The sequence below is a fragment of the Vulpes vulpes genome, chromosome 14 (genome assembly GCF_048418805.1).
Source record: "Vulpes vulpes isolate BD-2025 chromosome 14, VulVul3, whole genome shotgun sequence".
Lineage (NCBI taxonomy): Eukaryota > Metazoa > Chordata > Mammalia > Carnivora > Canidae > Vulpes > Vulpes vulpes.
This window is the reverse complement of record NC_132793.1, coordinates 96,891,172-96,915,189: the sequence shown is the minus strand read 5'-3', so window position 1 is coordinate 96,915,189 and position 24,018 is coordinate 96,891,172. Positions and strand designations below refer to the sequence as shown.

Below are 24,018 nucleotides of genomic sequence, written 5' to 3'. Positions count from 1 at the left end.
CTGATGTTGAAAGAGGTGAGATGGGATGCCTGGGTGGCTCAGTAGTTGAGCATCTGCCTTTAGCTCAGGTCATGATCCCAGTGTCCTGGGATTGAGTCCCACTTTAGGCTCCCCACAGGGAGGGAGTCTGCTTCTCCCTCTGCCTATGTCTCTGCCTCTCTGTATGTCTGTCATGAATAAATAAAATCTTAAAAAAAAAAAAGAAAGATGAGACTAGCAGTTACATCTGGGGATGAGTAGTTATTGCTTGGGAAGGCCTACAGGGAAACTACTGGATTCTGGAACTCTTCTTTATCTTCATCTGGTTGGGGGCCACACTAATCTATATTGGGCAGATGCTCTATGCCTGTGCCCTTTGCAATAGCAGCAGACAAGAGATCATGCTTTCCTATAGCTTGCAGTCTAGTGAGGAGGACAGACATTAGGCAAATAACTTTAGTAACATGTATTGGGTGCTGTGGTAGAGGACTTGGTGGTGTCTCTAGGCACACAGAGTGGAGAGAAACTCAGTTATTCCAGGGATGCTGGGAGAATTCTTCAAAGAACAGATGGCTCAGCTGAGAACCATTAGGCATTAGGAAAAGGAGAATGGGAGGAAGAGAACATTCCAGGCAAGCTGGAACAGTGTGTGCAAAGTCCTGGAGGTGAGAGTAACACATCTACAAGCAACTGACAATTTGGTATTGTCTGAGTGCAGGAGAAAGCACGGGGTGGGGTGGGGGGGGAGGGTAGGGTGGCTGGCAAGTGAGTGGCCTACCCTCTGGTGACTAAATGAGATGTATTAGAAGAGTCTCGGGTTTTCTGAGACCACTGGGAAGCCGATTCGTGGTAATAGCTGGGAGAGAGTCAAGATCACGTTTACATCTTAAGAAAGGGATCTAGGAGGCTGAGCAGTGGGAGCTCCTGGGGTGGTCCCGGTGAGGGACGGTGGGGGTGTGGAGTGGGGTTGGGACCCAGGAGCTGGCCAGCGGCTCACGCGGCTCACACGCGGGAACCGAAGACCTCGTGGCGGTGGCTTGTGCTGGGAGGGGAAGAGAAGTCTTTCAGGACCAGCATTTCAGCACTACCAGCGGAGGAAAGCAGTCCCAGGCCCTCCAGAAGGCCAGGCACCCAGCGGATGCGTTGTTCGATTCCGCCTCTGAATTTCCACTGTCACTAGGTTGCCTCTCACTTCCTCCTAGAAAGGCGCCCTGCTCCCGAAAAGAGCCTTTCACTGCAGGGTGCGCTCTTCTCTGGGTGGGTGGGGGCGGCGCGGGGGAGGGTGTTGGAAGGAGGGAGACAGGTGCAGGGGTTTGTTTAAGCCCCGCCGTGTCTTCCACCTTCTTCCCACTCGCCAAAGAAGCTCCTCTCAGTTCCCTGATGAGGCACAAGGACACAGCGATTTAGGTGCATCCGTTATCTGAGATACTTGGGCGATGCATTAGCAGAGGCTTCCCCTTGCCTGGCATTGGAGTCCTGTCCCCTCTGATGGGTCCCGGTTTGGAGTTGGTGAGAGAGGACGCGGAGTACGCGGCGCCCCCTCGCCCCGGCAGGCGGGGAGGAGACAGCCAAGAGGGATGACGGCCGGAGGCAGTCGGGCACCAAACTCGAAACTCGAGGGATGAGAAGTTTGACATCAACCGGGCTGCAAATCCAGACAGCCCGGGGCCCCGCCGGCCCCCTCCCCGCGATCACCCCGCCTCGAATCAGAGGGGATTTAGAAGCACCGGCTGCAGCCGCGGACGCCGCTAATGCTCAGGCCGGGGAGAGCGCGCGAGCATCTGAGCCGCTGCACGGAGGACCCGGCGCCGCCCGCCCTCGGAGCCCGGAGCGGGGGCGCGCTGCGTGCTGCGCCTGGGCAGGCGGCGGCGGCGGCGTGGGCGCCGTGATGCAGGTGTGACAGCCGCCGGCTCCTGCCTCCGCCGGGATCGCCCGCGCGCCGCGGTGGCCGGAGCTGCGGGCCGGGCCGCGCGCTCCCGCACCCGCACCCGCGCCCGCGCCCGCGCCCGCGCCCGCACCTGCACCCGCGCCCGCACCTGCACCCGCACCTGCACCCGCACCCGCACCCGCGCCCGCGCCCGCGCCGCCCCGGCCGCGGATCTCCCACCCAGGTAGGCGACGCGGCGGCTAGCTCGGGAGCGTGCGGAGCGGGCCGGCCCCGACCCCGCGCGCTCCGGGGCCTCCCCTGCCCGCCTGCGGGGCCGGCGCCCACACGCGGCCGCCCCTGGACGCTGTGCATAGTCCACGGCTCCAAAGCCGGGGGAGAGTCTTGGAAAGCGGGTGCAGAGAAGCAAGCGCTCGCCGGCCGCCCGCGGCTGCGCGCTTCCTTGAAGGCGGCATCCCCAAGGGCTGCTTTGAAGCCCGGTTCCAACTGTTAGCGCCGCACAGTTCTGCAACTTGGGCTCCCGACATTTGTGAAGTCCCTTTGCATGAGCTTCCCAGCCACGGCTTTTAGCTTCAATTCTATTTCTGGGAGGTGGGTTTTGCTGCTGGCGGTTTGTTCCTAGAGAACACATGATAAACGTGCTTACACCTGGTGGCTCTGGGTTGGGGTTCGTGAGTGTGTGTTTCTGCGTGTGGGGGCGCCCTCCGCGGGCGTGGGGGCCGCTTCTTAGGGACACAGAGAGGGTTTGTGCAGAGATGGATTTTAGCGCAAGGAAAAGAACATGATCTGTTCTGCAGGGATGGGTGAGCAAACGCGTTTGGCCAGGGAGGAGCGAGGCACAGCCGGTTCTTCCGCAGACGGCTGTTAGATATCTCTGCTGTCGAGGGGTTCGGCAGGGCTGGGGAAACACGACCCTTGAACCGGCAATCACGAATGCAAACTAGCTCCGTTTCAAGGTAACTTAACGTCCCTTTTGGGCTTCGCTAAGAGCAGCTGAGTGGGGTGGGTGCAGGGGGATCCCTGCTTGTTTTCTTCAAGCCTGTTTGAAAGGGAAATGTGGGTGGCCTTGGGATTCAAGGAGTGGCAGGTGAGGGGTGAGAGATATGTGTAGGGGGAAGAGGTGGGCATTGCAGCCAGCTCAGCAGTTGTTCTGCTGCACTGGACCTCTTCTATGTTTCTGTTTTCTGCCCTTTCCCAGAAGAGGTGGCTCGTCCTGCTTGCTCTAGTCAATGCAGCAGATCCAGTAGAGGCTCATTCTGCATCTTTCTTGAGTCAGCAAATACTTACCGAGCACCTAGTATGTGTCAGAGGCTGGATTAGTCCTTGGGGATGCAGAGATGAGGAAAACAAAGTTTAGGTTTTCCAGAAGCTCACAGCTGGTGGGGGAGAAACACCTGTAATAATCGAGTGTGATGAGCTCAGTCGTGCTGGTGTGAGGAAAGAGTGGCGGGAGCAAAGAGGAGGAAGGAATTCATTGTGCCAGGAGATTACTTTTAAAACGAAGCCCTCCGCAGATGAGGTAGGGCGTGGATTTCAGTAGAGCTTGGGTCCCTCCCTGGGTCCTTTGGTCTGTGAGTGACCCACATGACTCTTCCACCCCATCAGCATCATAGCTACTGGATGGGCAGAGCTGTACAAGTCATGACAGGGCTGGCATTTGCAGTGCATGACCAGATCCCAGTAGACACACACACAAGAGTGCACCCAATGCAGGTCAGGTTTTTTTTTTTTTTCTCCTTTTAAAAAAATTGATTGTTTTCCTAAATTCCAGGACCAAGAAGGTTTTGAAGCAGTACTTTGCAAAGGCAAGGATTCTGGAAAATTCTGAGGGATTTTTTCAGAGCAGATGAACTTCTGCTTTCTTCCCCCTTGGGTCCCTGACCTGTCTGTACTTGTCTCAGCCCAGTTCAGAGGGAAAGCTCTGACCATGATTATGTCTAAATGGGTGGGAAGGAAACCTAAAGCCGTTACTACCAATCTAATCCAAACTAATGGATGTTTTGTCCTGCACAAAACTGTAGTAGGGGATGAAATATGATAAAGCTCTTGTGTTATGCGTGTTTACTAGAGCTGCATATCACATGCATTCGGTAATCTAAACCATCATTAAGGTGTTTGAAAAGCAGGCTTGATGGACAAACAAACCTAGGTGAGTATCTTGGGCAAGTTACATAGCCTCCTGTTATGCTTTACTTTTCTGATCTGTAACATGGAGATAACAATAGAGTTGTTATACGTATTACATAGTAGGTGCTTACAAAATATTTGTTCATTGTTAAATGATTTTTGGACATAAACTGCTTGGCACAAAGTTGATGCTCAAGAAATTGCAGTCCTTTATTGAGTACCTACTATGTGTCAGTGACTGCTTTATGTGTGGGGAATGCAGAAATGAACTAAATGAAGCCCCTATGCTCAAGGAGCTTAGTGTGTGTGTGTGTGTGTGTGTGTGTGTGTTTGTGTATGCAAATGTATAACAAATAGCTAAATAACTAGATAGTGAATCAGCCAACGATACATTATAATGGAGAGAAATAAAGCAGGGTAAGAGGAATGAGGAGTGCTGCCAAAGGGTGCGGTGAAGATTGTTATTTTTTAATGCAGCCTAGTCAGGGAAGGCTTTGCTGATAGGTGACATTTGATCAGATCCCTTGGGGAAGTGAGGGAGTGAGCTAGCCAGATGCTGAGAAGGAGCATTCTGGACAGAGAAATAGCACCTGCAAAATCCCTGAAACAAGAGAGAGATGTGTTCATAGGAAAATCAGAAAGGAAGCCAAGGAGGCTGTGGTTGAGTGAGAGAGGGGTAGGACTCAAGATAGGACAGGTGACATGGCAAGGTCACTGGGGTATTGCCTCTTATTATTTGTATTTGTCACTAAGTTTATGTCCTGAGCTCTTGTTTTAAGAATTGGCTTAAATCTTACACTCTACGTTTAGAAGAAGGTTGGTTGGTAAACGTTAAGTTCCTGGGGTCACTCAGAGCGTAAGTCAGTGTAGTAAGTGGAGGCATAAATTTTTGCATGGTGACAAATGGCACAGGAATCAGGAAGGCAGTGCAAACAGTGTACAGGTACCTTTCATCCAGATCAAGTATTTGTGATCCTTTAAACCTGAACATCATGTTTGTTTCCTCCCCGACCCCACCCCCATAAAGAAAGAAAGCATCATCTTTAGTGAATAGTCCTGCAGATTTCTTGTTAGCTCTTTGTTGTCTCAGAGGATAATTAATAGTTTCTGTGGTTGTGGAAAGGTGTTGGAGTTAACTGGAAATATACTGACCTTTGGTGTCTCATGGAACGCATTTACCTAGTGTCATATGATTAATTTATTTGAGACTTTTATAGTTTGTATGAAGACTCTAGTTTGCTGCTCTGCCCTTTTGAGACTTTGTTCCTCTACAGATTTGAGAGCTCCATCCCATAACCATTCGTGGTGTAGTAGGGCAATTGCAGTGTGTTCTATGGACAGAAATGGGGCTGGATGCCTGAGAACCTTGTTAAAGTTTCTGTGAAATAGGATATCATGTGGCTGGGTCACTGTTAGGGAGGCTGGCAGGATTTCTCTCAAGATGCCTCAGAAGGTGACATTTACCATGGTGAATGTCTCCAACTAAGGTCTGGCTTTTAGTTTTGCTGCCTTGCAAACCTGGTCTGTCACTTCTGGGCCACATCCTAGTGACCTTGCTCACCTGCACACGACTCTACTGATTTGTAATGGTTGAGACAAACTATGTGGCATGGCTACTAGGTCTTCCTGCAGACTCCCCTTCATGAAGTCTAACTCCTAAGGAGGAAGTTTCCCAAAAGCACGTACTCAGAGCAAAGCAGCTTAGATGACTACCCTAGGGATTGATCACACACATTAGGGTTGATATTGTCAATGGGACTACAGAAGAAACCTCCCTAAAAGCAACCATTTATTATTTTCTCACATGTCTATGGGTTGGCCGGGCAGTTTGCAGATCTGGGTTAAGCTTGGTTGATCTCAGCTGGATTTGCTCATCTGATTTTGGTCTGCTGATAGAGTGGTGGAAGGCTGGCTGCTTTAGGATGACCTCAGCTGGGATGGCTCAGCTCGGCTCCATGTGATCTCTCATTCCTCAACAGGTGAGTTGGCATGTTCATGTGGTAGTGGCGGGAGTTCGAGAGACAGGGGAAACCTGCATAGCCTAAACTTACAGCTGGCACACTATCATTTCATCCTTGTCTATTGGCAGGGTATCACAAGGCTAGTGCAGAGTGAGGAAGCAGGGAATAAACTCCACTTCTTGATGAGAGGAGCTACTTAGTCGCATTGCAAAGAGTATGGATACAGGGAAGGTAGGAATTAGGAGTATTTTTGTGATCAATCTACTATGGGGACCTTAATATTTAATTTTTATTTTATTTTATTTTTTTTAATTTTTATTTATTTATGATAGTCACAGAGAGAGAGAGAGAGAGAGAGAGAGAGAGAGGCAGAGACACAGGCAGAGGGAGAAGCAGGCTCCATGCACCGGGAGCCCGACGTGGGATTCGATCCCGGGTCTCCAGGATCGCGCCCTGGGCCAAAGGCAGGCGCCAAACCGCTGCGCCACCCAGGGATCCCAAGGGGGATCCCGGGGACCTTAATATTTAAAGTACTCTGGCTAAGTCTCCTTTTCTTCTGAACTCTGTTTAAATGGGAAATGCCTGCAACTGGCCGTTTTTCTTTTCTTCTCTGTTTCCATGGCTAATCAACTTTGGACATATATACCTTTAGATAGTCATTTATTCGGCAGATGTTTGTTGAGTGTTCTCTGTATGTCAGGCATATTATAGGTAGGGGACACAGCAATAAAAATACAACATCTATCCTCGTGAAACATTTATTCTAGTTGGGGGAGATAAATAATATGAAAGTAAATAAGTTAATGTGTAATGTTAGAACATCAAGCGGGGAAGAGAGGGTGGGAGAGTGCCTGGTTGAGTGAGGGGTTGAGTAGATGGTGGGCATTTTATAGCAAGTGGGCAGGGTGACATGAAGGAAGTGAAAGAGTGAGCCAGATTGATATCTGGGGAAAGATTCTTTTAAGCAGAGGAAGCAACAAGTGTGAAGGCCTGAGGCAACAGAGTACTAGTACGTTCTGGAAACATCAAGGAAACTTATGAAGAAGGAACTGAGAGAGGGTGAACATGGTAGAAGTTGAGATCTGATAAATAGCAGTGAGCTAAGCAGTACATAGTCTTGTAGGGCCTTGTATGGACTTTGACTTTTGCTCTAAGCAGGATGGGAAGCCTTTGGAGAATTTTGAGCACTGGTTGCCATGATCTGATTTATGTTTTACAATGATCACTTGAGATTTAGACCTTATAAATGACGCTAGGGGGTCAAGAATGAAAACAGGGAGAGCAGCCAGGAGGCTACTATAGTTCTTCAGGCAAGAGGTGGTTTGGACTAGAGTGGAGAGTGATGATGGTGAGAAGTGATCAAATTTTGGATATATTTGATAGTGGAGAAGACCGCATTTGCTGATTGGTAGATTTACGGTATGAGAGAAAGAAAGGAGCCAAGGATGACTCCACATATTCTGACTTGAGCAAATGGAAGAAGTAGCCCTTTACTGAGATGGAGAAGGAACAGTCATGGGGTTCAATGGATGTCCAATGGGAGATGTTAAGTAGATAGCTATATATGTGAGTCTAGAGTTGAAGGAAGGGGTTTGAGCAGGAGACACACATTTGGGTGTCATGGATACGTTATTTATTTGTCCTTCAGAAAACCAGTTATTGCTGTATCACCACCAGTGCCCAGAATGATGCCTAGCATATAGTATGTGCTCAATGAATATTTTTTGAATGAATGAGTGAATGAATCAATGGAACAGTTTATTCACTGGAGGTGACTGCATATTGTTGCTTCAGTGGATCTTGAAGTGTAACTCTCTGAAGTTATTCCCTTTCTTTCCAAGGTCTTGTGGGAGCCTTATTGTGGATCTCCTGGGCTAAAAACAGACTTTAGATACAAAGGCTTCAATTGCTTATATCTTACAGAAAGCAATATGTGGTGACAAGTAAGAAAGAGAAATAAGTGGAAGCCAAAAAATAGCTCATACTTTCAAAAAAAGGAGACAAGATCTTCCAGAGAGAGGTGGCTGAAATTCAGGGGTGTGATGTTCTTTGGTTATTATTGTACTGCTCTCAATTTAAGATTAAGCAGGAGCAGGGAAGAATCTTGAAAAAGGGAGAGATTTATTTAAATCAATTTTATGCCAAGTGAGAGAGAGTCACCAGCTCGCTTGAAAAATCCCACATCTACAGCATCTTGCATAATGTGTTCCTGTTTATAAAAGGAGAGAAGTAGGCAATGGTTTTATTGCAAAGGGGGAAGGTTAGACTGACTTCAGTCTCAAATTCTGGGTGCTATCCATTTCTTTCCCATGGTGTGGCTAGGTATGTGTGAGGGCGAGTTTTGTTTGCAATGATATTGAGAAGGAGGGAATGAAAAAAGTAGGTACTACCATTGGAAGTGGTTTCCTCTGTGTGTGTGTTTGTGTGTGTTTGAGAGAGAGGGGGAGAAAGAGTGTATGTCAATAGTAGGGAGGAAAAACAATTGAAGCCCAGAAGGAAGTAAGAGAAAGATAGTAATGTGGCCTTCATTTTTTTGTGTGTTTGTAATAAGCCTGACCACATGGGGCATAGGATGGAGCAGTGGGGTTTGGAATCAGACAACTTGGTTTTAGCTCAATTGTCATTACTTTCTTTTTTTTTTTTAAAGATTTTTTCTTTATTTTTGTGTGCACACATGCATGCAAGAGAGACAAGGAGAAAGAGAGAAAATGAGCAAAGGGAGGGACAGAGGAAGAGAGAGAGGCAGAAGCAGACTCCTTGCTGAGTAGGGCTCGATCCAGGCACCCTGAAATCATGTGGGTCATCTATCAAAGGCAGATGCTTAACTGACTGAGGCACAGGCACCTAAACCTCATTATTTTCTAACTGTGTGAACTTGAGCAAGTTATTTAATTTCTCTGAGCCTTGGCTTCCTCATTTGTAAGATGATGATGATGATGATGATGATGATGGTGATATTAATGATGGTAGTGATGGTGATGATGGTGATGATAGTGGTGATGATGATAGTAATAACATCTAAGTACTCTGCAGTTCCTTTCATGCTCCTGGACTTGGAAATATGTTGGTCAAATGTTAATTAAGTGATCACCATATCTTTAAGTCCTGTGTTAAGAGAAAATTGAGAACCTGTAATTTAATGTTACCAGTGCTATTGAGAGGATTATTTGCATTGGGCTCATGCTATTCAAAATAAGGCAAGTGACTAATAATCAGCCTTATGGGCTGGAGATTTCCAAATGCCTCAGAAGGAAGCCAACCTTCTATTCTCTGCAGTAAACCAACCCCACTAGCTCAGCTCAATAATATCCTATAGTTTGTTGGAATTCCAGGATGAAAATTTGAGTCCCTTGGATTATGTAGATACAGAAATTGTCCTCCCAGATGCCTCCAGGCATTGTTCCTACAAAATCTACCCCATGGTGTCTTCTACTGGAAAAATCTACTGTTATCTCTGTGCCAGGCACATAGTGAGCATGCCCTAGATATAGATTAGATACCTGAATGAGTAAATACTGTTGTGGTTGTTCTCTTGGCTAAACTTCTTCCTGGTGATTCTTCAGTTGCCTGGGCAAGAAATGACAGCATAAGTGACAGTGATGAGCTAAGTCTTCAGCACCTAATGGGTACTCAGCAGCTAATGGTGTCTCTTTCCCCAACCTCTGTGCTTTTGCTGCCATTCCAACCTCTTCTAGATCAAGTATCCTACACTCAACTTTCCCTTGGAACTCTCAGATCCATCAGCAGCAAAGGCCAAACCTCCTTTGCTGTCCTGATTATTTATGACAGCTCACCCAATAGTGTTGCCTGTCCTAGCAATGAAGATCCACATCATGATTCCCACCACACAGAAGGAGGTCCTATCAGATCTTCCTGTTTTCTATAGAAACTCCTGCTCACCCAATTTCTGTTCTCTTTTCAGAGCTTGCTTCTGCCTTGGGTGGCAGGGGAGAGAGTAACATTAACTTTTTTTCTCCAAAAGGTGTTTGAAAATTCTCCTTTCACTGGTGACTGCAGAACTCCTCAGAAATAGAATTGAACTGCACCACTTTTAGAAGTTAGATCATATAGGCCGCGTCCTTTCTCCCACTTCCATCTTACAGATGGAAAATGTGAAGCCCAGCAAAAAAGAATTCACAGAGAAAAGTACCCTTGGAGACGTGGAGGAACTACCTCATTTCCTTCTTGTCCAGCTCTGCAAAGATGCAAGAGGAGGCACTTTTGCTAGACCTCTGGAGCCTTTTCGAATCACAGATGCCTGAATCTGGAAGCTGGCTATTTAAGCTGGGGGCTCGGTGGCCTTCTCTGTTTCCATGCCAACTGCAGATGACACACGTATTGGCAGAAGTTCTGGGCACCTAACACCTAAGCAGAGAAGGGTGTAGGTTTTCAAGGTCTTCCCATGACAGGAACCTGCAGATGAATCCCTGTCCATGGATAAACATGCCTTCATTCCTCCCAAGGATGCAAGTTTTGTTTTAGTGGCTATTTAACAGACATCTTCCTTTTTGGGTCCAGAGCAAGTCCAAAGCAGTGGAAGGACTTTCTTGAACTACAGGGTCTTAGCATTTCCAACCCAAAGAGATCTTAGAACGCAGGAATCTCAACTCCTTGGGATGCATTCACTGCTTATTATAGGGAGAGGAGTGGAAGTCCTCCTCCTGTGCAAAGCGGGAAGCTGAGTCTAGAGAAGAAAATGACTTATCTAAGGTCCTGCAGTAAGTTAATGAAGGCAAGAGGACCAGAGCCTAGTCAGGCTTGCAGCAACATAAGTTCGCCTGGGGTTGGGACCTGGAGAGAACAAAAAAATAGGTCCTGGTTCCCTTCATTATTATGCTTAGAAATCCTCCCAAACAGCACAGCTAGTTTTCCCAGGCAGGTGGGTCCCTGGTTAGCCCCCTCAATGGTTTCCTCTGAAAAGTCCCCTGGGATTTCCCCCTCTGGCCTCCAAAGCCCAGGCCCAGGGCTGTTCTTTCTCGGCCTGTGGCCCCTGCTCTCTTGCCATGCCCGGGATCTGACCATGGGCTTGGATCTGATCTGGGGTGCAGCAGATGACAATAGAGAGAGGGGTAGAACTCACCTGGCACGTGGGTGGCTTTGAGGGAGAGGAAATGGCCTTGTTGGGGGGTGGCTTGCTTCAGGCAGAGTGCTGGTCCCAGGGATGAGGCTGAAAAGCTCATGGCAAAGGCAGGAGCTCCTGATCTTGGAGGCTGAAGGGACTTAGTTCCATTCTTACCGCTATGATGAGTGATGAACACATCCCACCCATGCTTGCTTGAATGTCTATGGGTTAAATGCAACCACTTGATTTTTTTTAAAGCAAAGCATAAAAATTAATCTTTAAGGAAAGGGAAGCTATGGGATTACTGTAAAAGCAGTAGCTTAAAAATTAAAGTGATAGAATATGAATTACAGGAGAATTGTCATAAGCAATATGGAAGCAGGATGTGGTGCTGAGCCACGTCCTCTTCTTTTCTTTTGGATCATGCTGGCCAATCTAATGGGTGCCCCCATTAGATGCTATGTCTCTTGGAGGTTCCTCTAGCTGTCTGATCATGTGAAAATAAGAATTATTATTCTGCATTGAATTTTCACAATTTCTATGAAGTGGGGATGTATTGCATTTTATGGTGGAGTAAACTGAGGTTCAGAGAAGTTAAATGACTTGCCCAAAGTTTAGTATCCACTAAAGGTCAGAGTGGATTCAAATGCAAAGCTGCCTCACGGTCTAGAACATCTTCTTTGGGCTGTGCTGTGGTCCTTCCTCACCACATCCATGAAGGCATGTTAGGTGGGGCTCCGGGCCTCAACCCACTACCCAGACTTAGCTTCTTCTACTCTGATACCATAACTCACTGTCTTATAAAGGGACTTTGCTAATACCTGATAGTGCCACATGGGCTTAACCCAGGCACTGAATCCAACCTGCTTCCCAGCCTGTGGAGCTGGTTTCCTACATTCATATGTCCATCTGCCCTCCTGCAGGCTTGTTCTCAGGGTCATCACTTACCTGCAGGTGGAGATATTTAACTTTGGAAAGGGTCAAACTTCAAGTGTCCTTGATGGTTAATGGGCCCTAACTCAGTGCTCTGTGGCTCATAACTGAGTTTCTTCTATTACTTTAAAACCAATGTCCTGTCTTCCCTAAGGATGAGGTGAGAGAAATCTGCTTGTTTTCCTCTGCATAATCAGATTTCATTTATTCTGGATACTAACATTGGGTGTGGACCCATACCCAGATCATGTTCTTCTGTAGATGTCTATCCAGCCACTGCCATGTTTTATGCTTCATTGCTTATATTTTTCTCTTATTGAAAGAGTATCTGTTTTCTCAGTCTAGAACTTTTCATCCTCTGGAAGTGGGGTCTTTGAGATTTGTCCCAGGTGTATCATGTGTCCCAAAACAAGCTCCAGGGCCCTGCCACTCAAAGTATGGGCCCTGAACCAGTAGCAGCAGCATCACTTGGGAGCTTGTTAGAAATACAGTATTTCAGGCTCTACCCCAGACCTGCTGAAACAGAATCTGCATTTTACTGAGATCCCCAAGTGATTTGTCTGCACAGCTCACAATATCTCCATACCACTTTTTCCTGCTTCAGAGCTCACATGGTCTGTGAGCTCACATGGTCATACTCTTGGCTCTACACCTCTGTCTCATCAGGGAAGCAGGACCATGACTTGAATAGGGCCTGAGTTTCCTCTGTTGGCTTGGTCCTACAAGGGCTGCAGTTCCTGGGCTATGCCATTGGGGAGTTCATTGATTAATACCTTGAGCCCAAAGTGAGAAGGTGATATCACAGAGGTATATACTGAGTGAATGTTTGTGGAAGCACAAACTCTAAGCAGTTGCTGTTGCTATGTGAGGAAAGAATACTGGGGCCAGGAAAGCTATTGGAGTGGGTGAAGGGATATTGCTTCATTGGACCCTGAAGGATGGGTAAGAGTTTTCCAGATGGTGGTGGAGGGACGGGGGGGTGGGGGGGAGGGGAAGAAGGGGATTCCTGCAAAGATAGTTTGCAGAATGACATACAGACACGCAAGTGCTTGGTTGATTTGGGAATAATAGGAAGTGATAGGCACGTGTGGCTAGAGCATGGCGTGTGAAGTGGTTTGAGTCAGGGGGTGGAAGATGAGGAGAGAGGGATGGGGAAGATAAGTTTGTTGGGAAGTGTTGTGGACACCCACTGGAATCTCTTGGGTGGGGGGCTGTCTAAAGATTATCAGGTGTGCCAAGGAGGAAAAAGCTCAGGAACCACTGAGATACATAGAGGAGCTGATTGTCTTGGCTCCGCAAAATGGTCTTCTGAGTAATGAGATAACTGCTCAACTGTTCTATGCTACGGACACAAGGCTTGGCTCTGTGTGAATTGAGTGGATCAGAAGTCTGATATGGGCTCTATCACAGACATCCATCCAATTAGAGAAATAGCAGCCTTGGAAACTGTGATTGATGTCTTGGAGATGCTTTAAGGTACAGAAAGACCCAAGAGAGTATGGATAGTATTTAAGAAATATAGAAAAGCCCTTAGACCACAGTTGTGCAGAACAAAAGGAGTAGAATTTTCAGTTTCCCGCATTTGGAAAAGCTTGAGTTACTATTTCTGAGACAGTTGCCTGATTACATGATTCCAACCCATAACTCCTCCAAGAGTTACTAGTTAGAGGTTTCCCCTCTTTCACCTTCTTGTCACCATTTTAAGTATATTAGAACCACATTACTGATAATCTAGAAAATTGGGAAAAGAAGAGGGAAACCCACCTGTAATCCCATAAGCTATGTAGGAATTTTGAGTTATTTTCTTTATTTAGAAATAACTGTTAATTATGCAGTTTTTGGAACCCTGTGGCAGAGACTGGAAAGCTCTTCATCAAACACACCTGGTTCCTTGTCTTCTGGTGCACACAAACTACATCTCCCAGCTTCCTTTGCAAGTGGGTGTGGCCAAATGACAGATCCCTGGTCTGTGAACTTCCACAAGCTCTTCCAGGCCCTTTCCCCATCCTGCCTGGGGCTGTCTCATGTGCAAGAAATAAACTCTGCCTATATTAAAACACCAACGGACATCATAGAGTTCATTTGTTACAGTGGTTCGCCCACCTTCACCAGTACAGACCCTGGAATTGCAATTTACTGGTTTTTTTCAGAAGCTTATGGGAACACATTGTGAAAGATCAAGAAGAGAGTTTCTTGACAACATGAAGATTAAAAAGCTGCCCCCTGGGTTGACTATTGGGTGATCTGTTTTTGAAGAGCTCCTTCAGTATAGAGAACGGTATGGGTTAAACATCAGTGTTCCCTCTGGTGACTATTCCAGGAACATATATACTCTGAAAAGTCTAAAGTTCCATATTTTCCCTTTCCTTCTCTCATTGTTTCTGACTTGTGCAAAATGATGGGGCTATCTTGTAGAATTCATTTTTAAAAAGATTTAATTTGGGGTGCCTGAGTGGCTCAGTCAGTTAAGTGTCTGCCTTTTGCTCAGGTCATGACCCTCTTTTGCTCAGGTCCTGGGATTGAGCCCCAGGTCAGGTTCTCTGCTCAGCAGGTAGTGTGGTTCTCCCTCTTCCTCTGCCCGCTACTCCACCTGCTTGTGCGCTCTGTGTCAAATAAATAAATAAAATCTTTTAAAAATTTAAAAAATAAAAGATTTTATTTTTATAGAGCAGTTCTAGGTTCACAGCAGAGGTGAGAGGAAGTTACAGAAGTTTCCATGGGCACCTGCCCCTACACATGCAGAGCCTCCACTGTTAGCAGCCTCCCCCACCAGAGTGGTGCCCGTGTTACCACTGATGAGCCTATACTGACACATCATAATCCCCTGCAGGCCATAGTGTACCTTAAAATTCAGTTTTGGTGTGGTACATTCTATGCCCCATATAATTTTTTTAAAAAGATTTTTTGAAAGGGGAAGTGCCCTGGATTACAGAACCAAGAAAGGTTCGTGGTTCTTGAAGAATATGGGGAAGGTGTAGCATCTTGACCTTGGGGTGCTGGAGGGTTAATCTATCAGCTTACCAAAAGGGTTAGAAAACAAGAATTTGCAAAAGAAGGTGGGAGTGCTTCCCATTTCTGTTGTGTGTGCTTGGGATTGCTCTATATTTGGATGATGACTGTCTCGTTTGAGGGTTAATCCTCTTTGTCCGAGTCATCCAGCCGGGGGATTAACTGCTTTAAACTCCAAGCCTCACTGGCCCTGACAATGTGAGCTTTATGTTGCCAAGAACCAGGGCTTCCAGGGGTCAATTTCTGTTGACCCAGCACACAAGGCTCCTTTGTGGTTATTTATTCCAACCCCTTCGTGCTGTAGAGGGAGATACCGAGGCCCGGCAGGGGAAGTAACTGATTATTTCCTGTAGCGGATCTGTGATCAGAACCGTTTCCAGTCTGGAGATCTCCTTGGCTCTGTGCTCGTTTCTGATGAAGGGTTCAGGAAAAGTAGCTTAGCTGAGAGAGTCAAATAGTGGATCGGTGGGAGAGCCCCAGTGCTGATGGAAATTTGGTATTTTTCTGGAGAAGTCTCCAGTCTGTCTGTGAAAAGTCCAGCCTGCTTCCTTGCTAACAGGTGGGCTACTTAGAAATCTCCATGGGGCTGAGTCCCCCCAACCACTTTCTGGCTTTGCGTACTCGGCTCAAGATTCCAATTCTGAGATGAAGGACATCTGGCTGGCCCATACCCCAGGGTACCCTTGCTATAAATCGCACACGGAGTGAGGGAAGGGAGGGTTCTCAGAGGAAAACTGAGGACTGTCACAAAAGCAGACCTGGTTGCTGGCCAGGCAGTCCCCACGGTCCCCACAGTCCCCACAGATGGCCACCATACACCCTCTTGCTGACATAAGGATTCCTAAATATTAGCTTTGTGGGTGAGTGTCAAAGACTTTGAGAATCTGGCTATATGTCCATCTTTCCTTCCTCTTCAGAGGGCTTCCGGTTTTCGTAACCATGTCCTTGCTTGCCATAATCTTGCATGTTAAGAATTAAAATGTGCAAAATTCAAAGATGGATTCCCCTTCCCCCTTAAATCCTTTTTACATTGATTTATTCAGTGAGCATTTATTGGCCGCCTGCTGAGCTGGGCACTGGGATTAGTGGTAAGCAAGGAAGACATAAGCTGTGCCTCTGAATGGCTAGTTTGTCCATAATTTGAAGACCTGTAGGCACCACTGCTGCTCACCAGGGGTACTAAGTTCAGTTAAAGAAAGTGCATTGTTGAATCACATCGATGACATTGTTCTGCCAAAGAATGTGACTCTGCATTCTTTGTGTGCATAGAAAATCTTGGAAGACAATGAGTAAAAACATCCATCTTGGGATCAAACTGCCTGCTCCCTGAGGCTAGGAGAGAGTGGGTGGCCTGTGTTTGGGCTGCTTCTGTTTGCAGGGTGAATGGGAAGTGCCACCAGGGCTGCTTTGTTGTTGGGTGGTGTTTGAACACCGGACAGCGTATTGCTTTGCTCTTATCAGGTTATTTGTACAATCCCAGCAGCTGGCAGGTGTGTAATAATTTTCAAAAGAAAAATCCTGAAGATGTTTGCTTAGAGAGAGAACAAAAATAGGCAGAGAATGAGGTGTGCTCCACAATCCCGTGCAGAACATGGGGTAGCTGTGCTTCACAAAGGCGGGATTGTTCCTTGGTTAGAATTCCCCATGGGACTTCCCTTCCTCAAAGTTCAGCAAAGGGTCATGCATTCTGGAAGGGAAGCCTGTCTCGTTCTCTTTGCATGCACTGACAGAGTTAGAAAAACTGCCCTGGCCCCGGGGGATCTGGTCGGACCTGCACTGATGGCTGATAGGGAGCTCACAAGCAGCCACTGTGGCTTTGAGCCCAAGGTTGGCAACCAGAGTACAGACTTGGAAGCGCACAGAGCTTACACTTTTCTCTCTTTCTGTTTTATGTTCCGTGGCGGTTAGGCTCTGGAGTCAGATTACTGCATTTGAATCTTATCTCCTTTACTTACGAATTGTGCTTCAGTCCTCTGTGCCTTACTTTCCTTAGCTGTAAAACAAGAGAAATATTCATAGTGCTCTGTCTCATACAGTTCTTAAGAGAAAGAAATTGAATGAGATAATACAGGGTTCAGCACAATGTTGGCTATATCACAAGCATATTAGTCAGCTATTCCTGCTGACTAATGATAATGCTTCATAACAGGCAGCCCCAGATAGCTCAGTGACTCATACAACAAACCTTATTTATCTTATTCATGAGTTGGCTTATCAACTGGGATGGCTCGCCTTCATGCTGCAGGTCAGATTCAATCCACCTCTCAGGAGGCTACTAGCATCTACTAGGGACATGTTCTTCTCATGGCAAATGATAAAAGGATATGAAGGATGCCAAACTGTACAGGCACATTTAAAGCCTCTGTACTCATCATGTTTGCTAACATTTCATTGGCCAAAGCAAATCACATGGCTAAGCCCAACAATCAATGAGGTGGGAAATATACTCCTTCTCTCACAGTGGAAAATACTGCAGTGTTACATGGCTAAGAATGCAGATTATGATTACAGGAGGGAGGAGAATTGGGAATAATGATTTGATATACCAAAGCAAGTTAGCTCAGTAGCAGGTTGTTGAGTGAGATTTTTCTATCATTTCCAAATGGGCACACAGAAGAGAATCTGAAACTAAGAATTCTTAGGCACTCTACTTTTTAAAGTGAGCCACAGGGGTGCCTGGCTGGCTCAGTCAATGGAGCATATGACTCTTGATCTTGGGATTGTGAGTTTTCAGCCCCACATTGGGTATAGAGATTAAATAAATAAGTAAATCTTTTTAAAAAATAAAGTGAGGCATGGATAGCTGGGGTCCCTCGTGACTTTCTAGGAGATATCAAAACTGGCCTTGGAGCCCTCAACTATAAGTCCAGGGTCTATATAAATATAGAGATGGAAACAGAAGGTAGAATCTTTGGAATCATAGGTATATAAAGTTCTTGCTTGAAAGTGACTTTTAGGGACCCCCAGGTAGCACAGTCCAGTTAAATGTCTGACTCTTGGCTTTGGCTCGGGTCTTATCGCAGGGTCATGGGATCCAGCTCCACATCAGGCTCCATGCTCAGTGCAGAGTCTGCTTGGGGTTCTTTCCTTTTCCCTTTCCCTCGATCGGTGCCAATTCACTCTCATTCTCCCTCTCTCTAAGATAAATAAATAAGTCTTAAAAAAAAAAAAAAAGAAAGTGAGACTTTTCACTCTCCACAAAGTCAAGTGAAGGGGGTTTGAGAAACTCCCTTGTGGAGATGAGATTTTGCCAGGAGGGGAGATAAGACAACCTGCACCCTGGCTGAGTGTTTGCTGACCAGTTAACCAGCCACATTCCAACCCCCTAGGGTATTAATGGACTGGAACAGGCTGTACAAAAGACTTCTTTTGAGGGCTTGATGTGCCAGCTGGTGCCTACTTCTAGCCTGGAAATGTTGGCAAACAGGAGGCTTCATGGAGTAGCCTATGCTAGCAGGGAAAGATGGATGTGCCATCTTTCCCATAGTGCCAAGGGAAGTAAGAACATTTTTCCAATACATTCATTAGGGGCTCAGGAAGGTGCAGAAGGCTCCATGGGAGGGAGCATATAAATTCAGAAGAGAAGCAGAAGCCCCAGAGCTGTCCAAGTAGCAGCTGAATTATGATGCTGAATCCTGCACCAAAGAGAAATCTACCTGAAGAAGTGGCCAGATGCAAGGACAACTGGTGGCTTTGAGGTGGGACTTGGCTGCCTCTCTCTGAGGCTCCACAGTGCTGACGGAGACTGAAGTGAGGCTGAACACTTTGCCCGAAGAAAACTGCACACACAGGAGCCACTGGCATCAGAAGAGCCAGTGCAAACCAGAGTAATGCCAGGGAGAAAGAGTTCCTATAATCGTCATCATCATCTTCATCAGCATCATCACCATTGTTGCTGCTTTTATGCTTCACTCACATTCTAGTTTGAATGAACAAAATTAGTTTGCTTCCTTTCTCCACTTCTGACTCCTATTTAGAGCTCCTTCAGTTCAGTTTGGAGCTTTACAAATTTTATGCATTGTCTAATGAGTTCTCTCTGCATGGCGGCCAGGTCTGGGGGTGTGGGCACTCTGGCTGATCCGCTTGGGGTTCCTGGCTTTTACTCCTAATCTCTAGCTTCTGTCTGGCCGGCAGCAGATGGAATTCTCTGCAGGAGGCTCTACCAAGTTGCTTCACTTTTGAGAATTAGGTAGGGTCCAAAATACATTTAAAAAATCCTGGTAGGGAACCTATCTTTGCAAGGAGTAAAAGGTTGGCATTTCTGAGGGAACAAGCTTTTCTCAACAGTAAGAGCTATTTTTTAAAGATAAATCTTCTACTAGTTTGATCGTCTTTTAGCTTTCAGGGGGAGATTAGTGGCTAAAGTGGATGAGGAAAGGTAAGCTGTGTCGAAGGTTGTCATTTGAGATGCAAGTACAAAGCTATGATTAGCAATTCATTTGTTCTCATGCTTAGATTTGGGCTGCTTACTGATCAGCCTGAATTCAGCAAGTGACAAATCCCACTTATGGCTCTGGTTGTAAACTAATGTAATATATGAAGTGAAGCTTATTTCAAGCCTTATGTTTGCAAGGAAAGTTGAGATTACCCAAATCTACTGGTGAAATTAGTGAGTATTCAACTTTGCCAACCAGGTAGTCCTTATTCCATTATACTTACTTTTTTTTTTTTCTGATTAGAAAAGTGGTACTCGTTATTGAATAAGATTTAGAAAATAGTAAGACTTATACACCGTAAAGCTCTTTATTTGTGCTGCCAGTCGGCTAGCTGCAAAGTTTGTTCTAATTTATCCTACAACCAACAATGTATGAGTGCCTCCCCAATGCATCCTTGCTTGAAGTATTATTTTTAAGAGAAAAATCAAACACTGTCAATTTGTTAATTGAGAAGATATCTTATTTTATTTTTCATTTATTTGATAGCAGATGTGATTCAGTACTTTTACTGACTAAGCACTGTCTTTCCATGCCCTATGCCATTTCAGACTGAGTATGTTGTTTTCTATTATCTGTCAGTAAGAGCTCTGTGTATATTGAGGATATTAAGTCAGTGACTTACAATTTATGTAAATGTTTCCTTGGTCTATTTGCCTTTTACTTTGTATTTATGTGGTCTTTTTTGCCACGTAGAATCTAGTTTTCTAGACTAATATTACCAGTATTTTCAGTTAAGATCTCTTTCATTTCATGCTTAGTCTCCCCCCCCAACTTAGAAAAGTATTCATCTGTAAATCTTAACTGTTTTTATTATTTTGATTTTAAATGTGATACAGTATTCATCGTTTGGACTTTATTATGACTTCTGGTGTGAGGTAGGGATCTATCCTTATTTTGGTCTACTTCCTGTTGTTAATTAGTTTTTTCATATGTACTTAATGAATACTCTTCCTCTCCTCAGTGAATTGAAAAGCTACCATATATATTGTTCCATTGGATCTCTCTGCCTCTTGGTTTTTTTTTTTTTCCTCTCTGCCTCTTGTGCTCAAACTAATGTAATTATTTTAGCTTTATGTTATGTTTTAATATCTAGCAGTACAAGTCCCTCTTCATTCTTTTAAAATGTTTTTTGCTATTTTCACCCATTTATTGTTCCAAATTAATTGCTGAATCATGTTGTCAAGTTAAAAAAAAAACCCTGTTGGAATTTGGGTAGAAATTACAATTTAATTTCATTACAGTTTACATTTATATTTATGTAGTTACATTACAAACTAATTCAGTGAGAATTGGTGGTACAGAACATGATAAGTTTCTTTATTTACAATGTTTATTTTCAGTCTCCTTATAAAGCTTTGCATTTTAAAACCATCATGATAAGATAATAGAAACTGACCCTTTTGAGAATTTAATATGTTCCAGGCTTTGGGTTCTTTAAATTCAGTATCTCATTTAATCCTTCCAACTTACCCAAGATGATTCAGATGGCAAATGGTGGAGCCATGGCACCCACTCAGAACTTTCTGATTCTGAAGCTTGAGCTGTTAACCTCTACAATAGAATCATTTCCTTAAGATTTCTGCAAATTGAAGTGGCAGAGAACTAGTCAGTGAACATTATAATTTTTGTTTTGTCACTTTAGGCAAGTTTTCACCTAGTGCTATGTACATCAGAATCAGCTTAAGAATTTATTTAAAAAAATAAAACTTCCTAAATGTCGTGTCTCAGGAAATTTGAGTTCGGAAAGCTCAAAACTAGAGATGGGCTGGGAAATTGACTTTTTAAAATAAAGTGACCCCCATGTGCAGCCAAAGGTTATGACCCAGTGATAAAGTACATCTTCATATTATTATTTATTTTGGTTTCTACCATTTTTATTTTCCTTCTGGAGTCATCCATAATTCTTGGGTAGAATTTTGTTTCTTTGTCTTTCATGCCTATTATATTCTCTCATAATTTGTACCTTTTTATATTTGTTCTTTTCTTTCTGAAGATGGACTCCACAACCAGGCAAATCAAACAGGGCACTCCCTAGCTGGAAAGGAAGAGGAAGGGGTTGGTGTAGAAATAGTAGCAAATGAGATCAGAACATCCTGTCTCTTGAACTAGGTGGGTCCTCATTCTAATCAGGGAATTTGTTCCTCTTTGTTACTCCCTTACCTTCCACACCCACCTCAAGAAAGTGTCTATTTATATCAATAATGTATTTTTGAAATGATTTGTTTATCTGTTTTAGAGAGAGATAGTGACCACAATCAGGAGGGGGAGAGGGAGAGAAAATGCAAAGCCTGACTTAGGGCTCCATGACCTGAGATCATGACCTGATCCGAAACCAAGAGTCAGATGCTTAACTGACTATACCACCCAGGATCCCCTATTATCAATTGTATTTTTAATGCAATCTTGCCCATTGACTCCAGGAGTCTTACTACAAAGACTATATTCCCAATATGTGCTAGACAGTCTCTGTTTGGTAAACCCATTATGTCAAGCGCTATGAACCTATTATCTCATTGACATATGTCCCGTTAGACCATAGATGTTGTGGATGCAGATAAGATGCACATAGAACTTGATTCAGAGTGGGTGTTTATCGTTGGTGCCTTCCTTCCCCTCTATCAAAAATTAGGTGGTGATGCTCATAAATGGGGTCCTCAGACATCTTTTCTGGGGACTCAGTCAGGAAAGCAAGAGTACCTGGGGTTGGTTTCTCTGAATCATCTTTAATCACTAAGCTTTTTCCTGCTGGGTTTACTCTGCCCCATCCTCACGCATCGTGAGCCATTTGGACACCAGTCCCCTGCTTGTTCTCTGCCAGCACACTTGCTGCAGAGCTGGCACTCCCCAGTTCTGGCTCCTTCTCTATCCTTTTTGCTGCTCCTAGTTGCTTGTTTCATCTCTCAGTGATTTAACAAAACTGGATGTTCCAGTTAGGATATTTTACATCTGGGGCTCATCTTCTCTAACCTTTCGTCTGTTGTCAGTCCTACACTTTCCAAGACATCTATTTAAATAAGGGCTTGAGGACGAGACAGTGTGGGTGGGGCATAAAACCATAAATCCTGCATTTGCTTCTCGAGGAATAACCTCAAAAGTCAAGATCCATGCAGTAAATGCTCATGCGCCCCTGTGTACACTGTGCTATTTGTGGGACAGAAATGAAAGGGGGGTGTGCATTTGTTGAATGCCAGTTACTTGCCTACCATTTTCTGAAGAGTAGACCTCATTTACTCTGTGTAACAAATTCCTTGAAGGTAGGAAGTCTTCTTTCCTCTTTACAGGGAAACTAAGTCACCCCTCACCTACCCACCGGCCTGAGTCCCATGGTTGGTACTTGATAGAGTTGTGATCCAGGTCTTTGGACAACTTGTGTAGTGTTCTTTTCTCTCTACTGGATCTGTCTTCACAAGGTCTCCAGAGATGAGCAGGGAGAGGTGATTTGTGAGAAGGCTGAATTTGTAGATAGGCCATTTCTAGGGGATGTAAACCTGAGCTCTGAGCACACTTGATCTGTGTCCCCTGCATGTCTATAAGTTCCCTCTTCACCTGGAGATGCCTAGGTGGTTTAGTCGGTTGACAGTCTACCTTCAGCTTGGGTCATAATCCCAGGGTCCTGGGATTGAACCCTGCTTTGGGCTCCTTTCTCATGGGGGCTCCCTCTCTTTCTGCCTGCTGCTCCCCCTGCTTGTGCTATCTCTCTGTCAAATAAATAAAAAATATTTTTTAAAAGATCCCCTTTCACCTGGAAATCACCTGGATTGCATGGAGAACTGTGGCCCCGAGGCCTGCCCTGAAGAAATGCTTAGGGCAGGCGGGTGCATTGTGTTGCCCTGAATGTCTCTCCATCATGATGTGTTTAGCTTTGCCAGTTCAGGGAAGATTCTTAACATCCCTGAGGAAATGATCCCTCCATGTAGCCTCATTCTGGGCAGATCACCTTGGGGTAACACCAGGGTGGGCAAACTGTTTTGGCTCGCTGGCACTGGTTTGCTATTCTTTTCTCACCACATCCATTAAATTATCAAAACGTTATTAAGATTTAAATGAAATCTCCCCGCCTCGTCTCTCCATCTGTTCTCCCTATTTATTCCCTTAGGGATGTCACGAATCTGTCATTTGCGATTTTGCAGCTTCTCGTAGCTGCAGCACCAGCGGTATTTCCTCCGCAGGCTACAAAGCCTGACTTTCTAAGCAGAACTGGGGGCGGGGATGCTGTGAGGCTAAGGGCAACCCCTCCCTCAGGGACCGAGAACCCTCCCGTGGGTGCCAAACCCAGCAAGCATGTGCGGGTGGGAACACATGTGCCCTCCCTGTGCAAAACATTTTCAGGCCCTCAGAGAGATCAGAGGCTTCTGTGAAGTCATACTACACAGACACAACTGAATTGAATAGATTCATGATGACAATAACAGATATTTGTTGCATGCTTTCTGTGTTCTCAGTGCTTTAAATGTATTACCTATTTAATGGTCACCAAACTAAAGAAAGCTCATCTAACACTTTGAAGAGGTGTTGGTCAGCTGAGTATGCGGAGCAAGAGGAGCTGTGCAGAAGGTGGTGTTGACAGGTGCCTTCTAAATACTGCCCAAGATAGAGGGCACTGTAGCCAAGAGGCTCAGGTAGGAG

At 45.4% G+C, this 24,018-nt stretch overlaps 1 protein-coding gene across 16 annotated transcripts in view; it reads left to right on the top strand.

The window, feature by feature from the left end:
* The first annotated feature begins 1,950 nt into the window (after positions 1 to 1,950).
* The window catches only part of SV2B (synaptic vesicle glycoprotein 2B), a 173,548-nt gene continuing 151,480 nt past the window's right edge, over positions 1,951 to 24,018 (top strand). For 2 of the 16 annotated variants that reach the window (XM_072737221.1, XM_072737218.1), the window contains exon 1: positions 2,593 to 2,820. The gene's annotated coding sequence lies outside the window, so the exon portion shown is untranslated. Of the gene's footprint in view, positions 2,091 to 2,185; positions 2,456 to 2,514; positions 2,821 to 2,967; positions 4,014 to 5,887; positions 5,971 to 24,018 lie in introns of those variants that run through there. The other 14 variants (XM_072737222.1, XM_072737223.1, XM_072737217.1 and 11 more) reach the window with 14 other exon arrangements.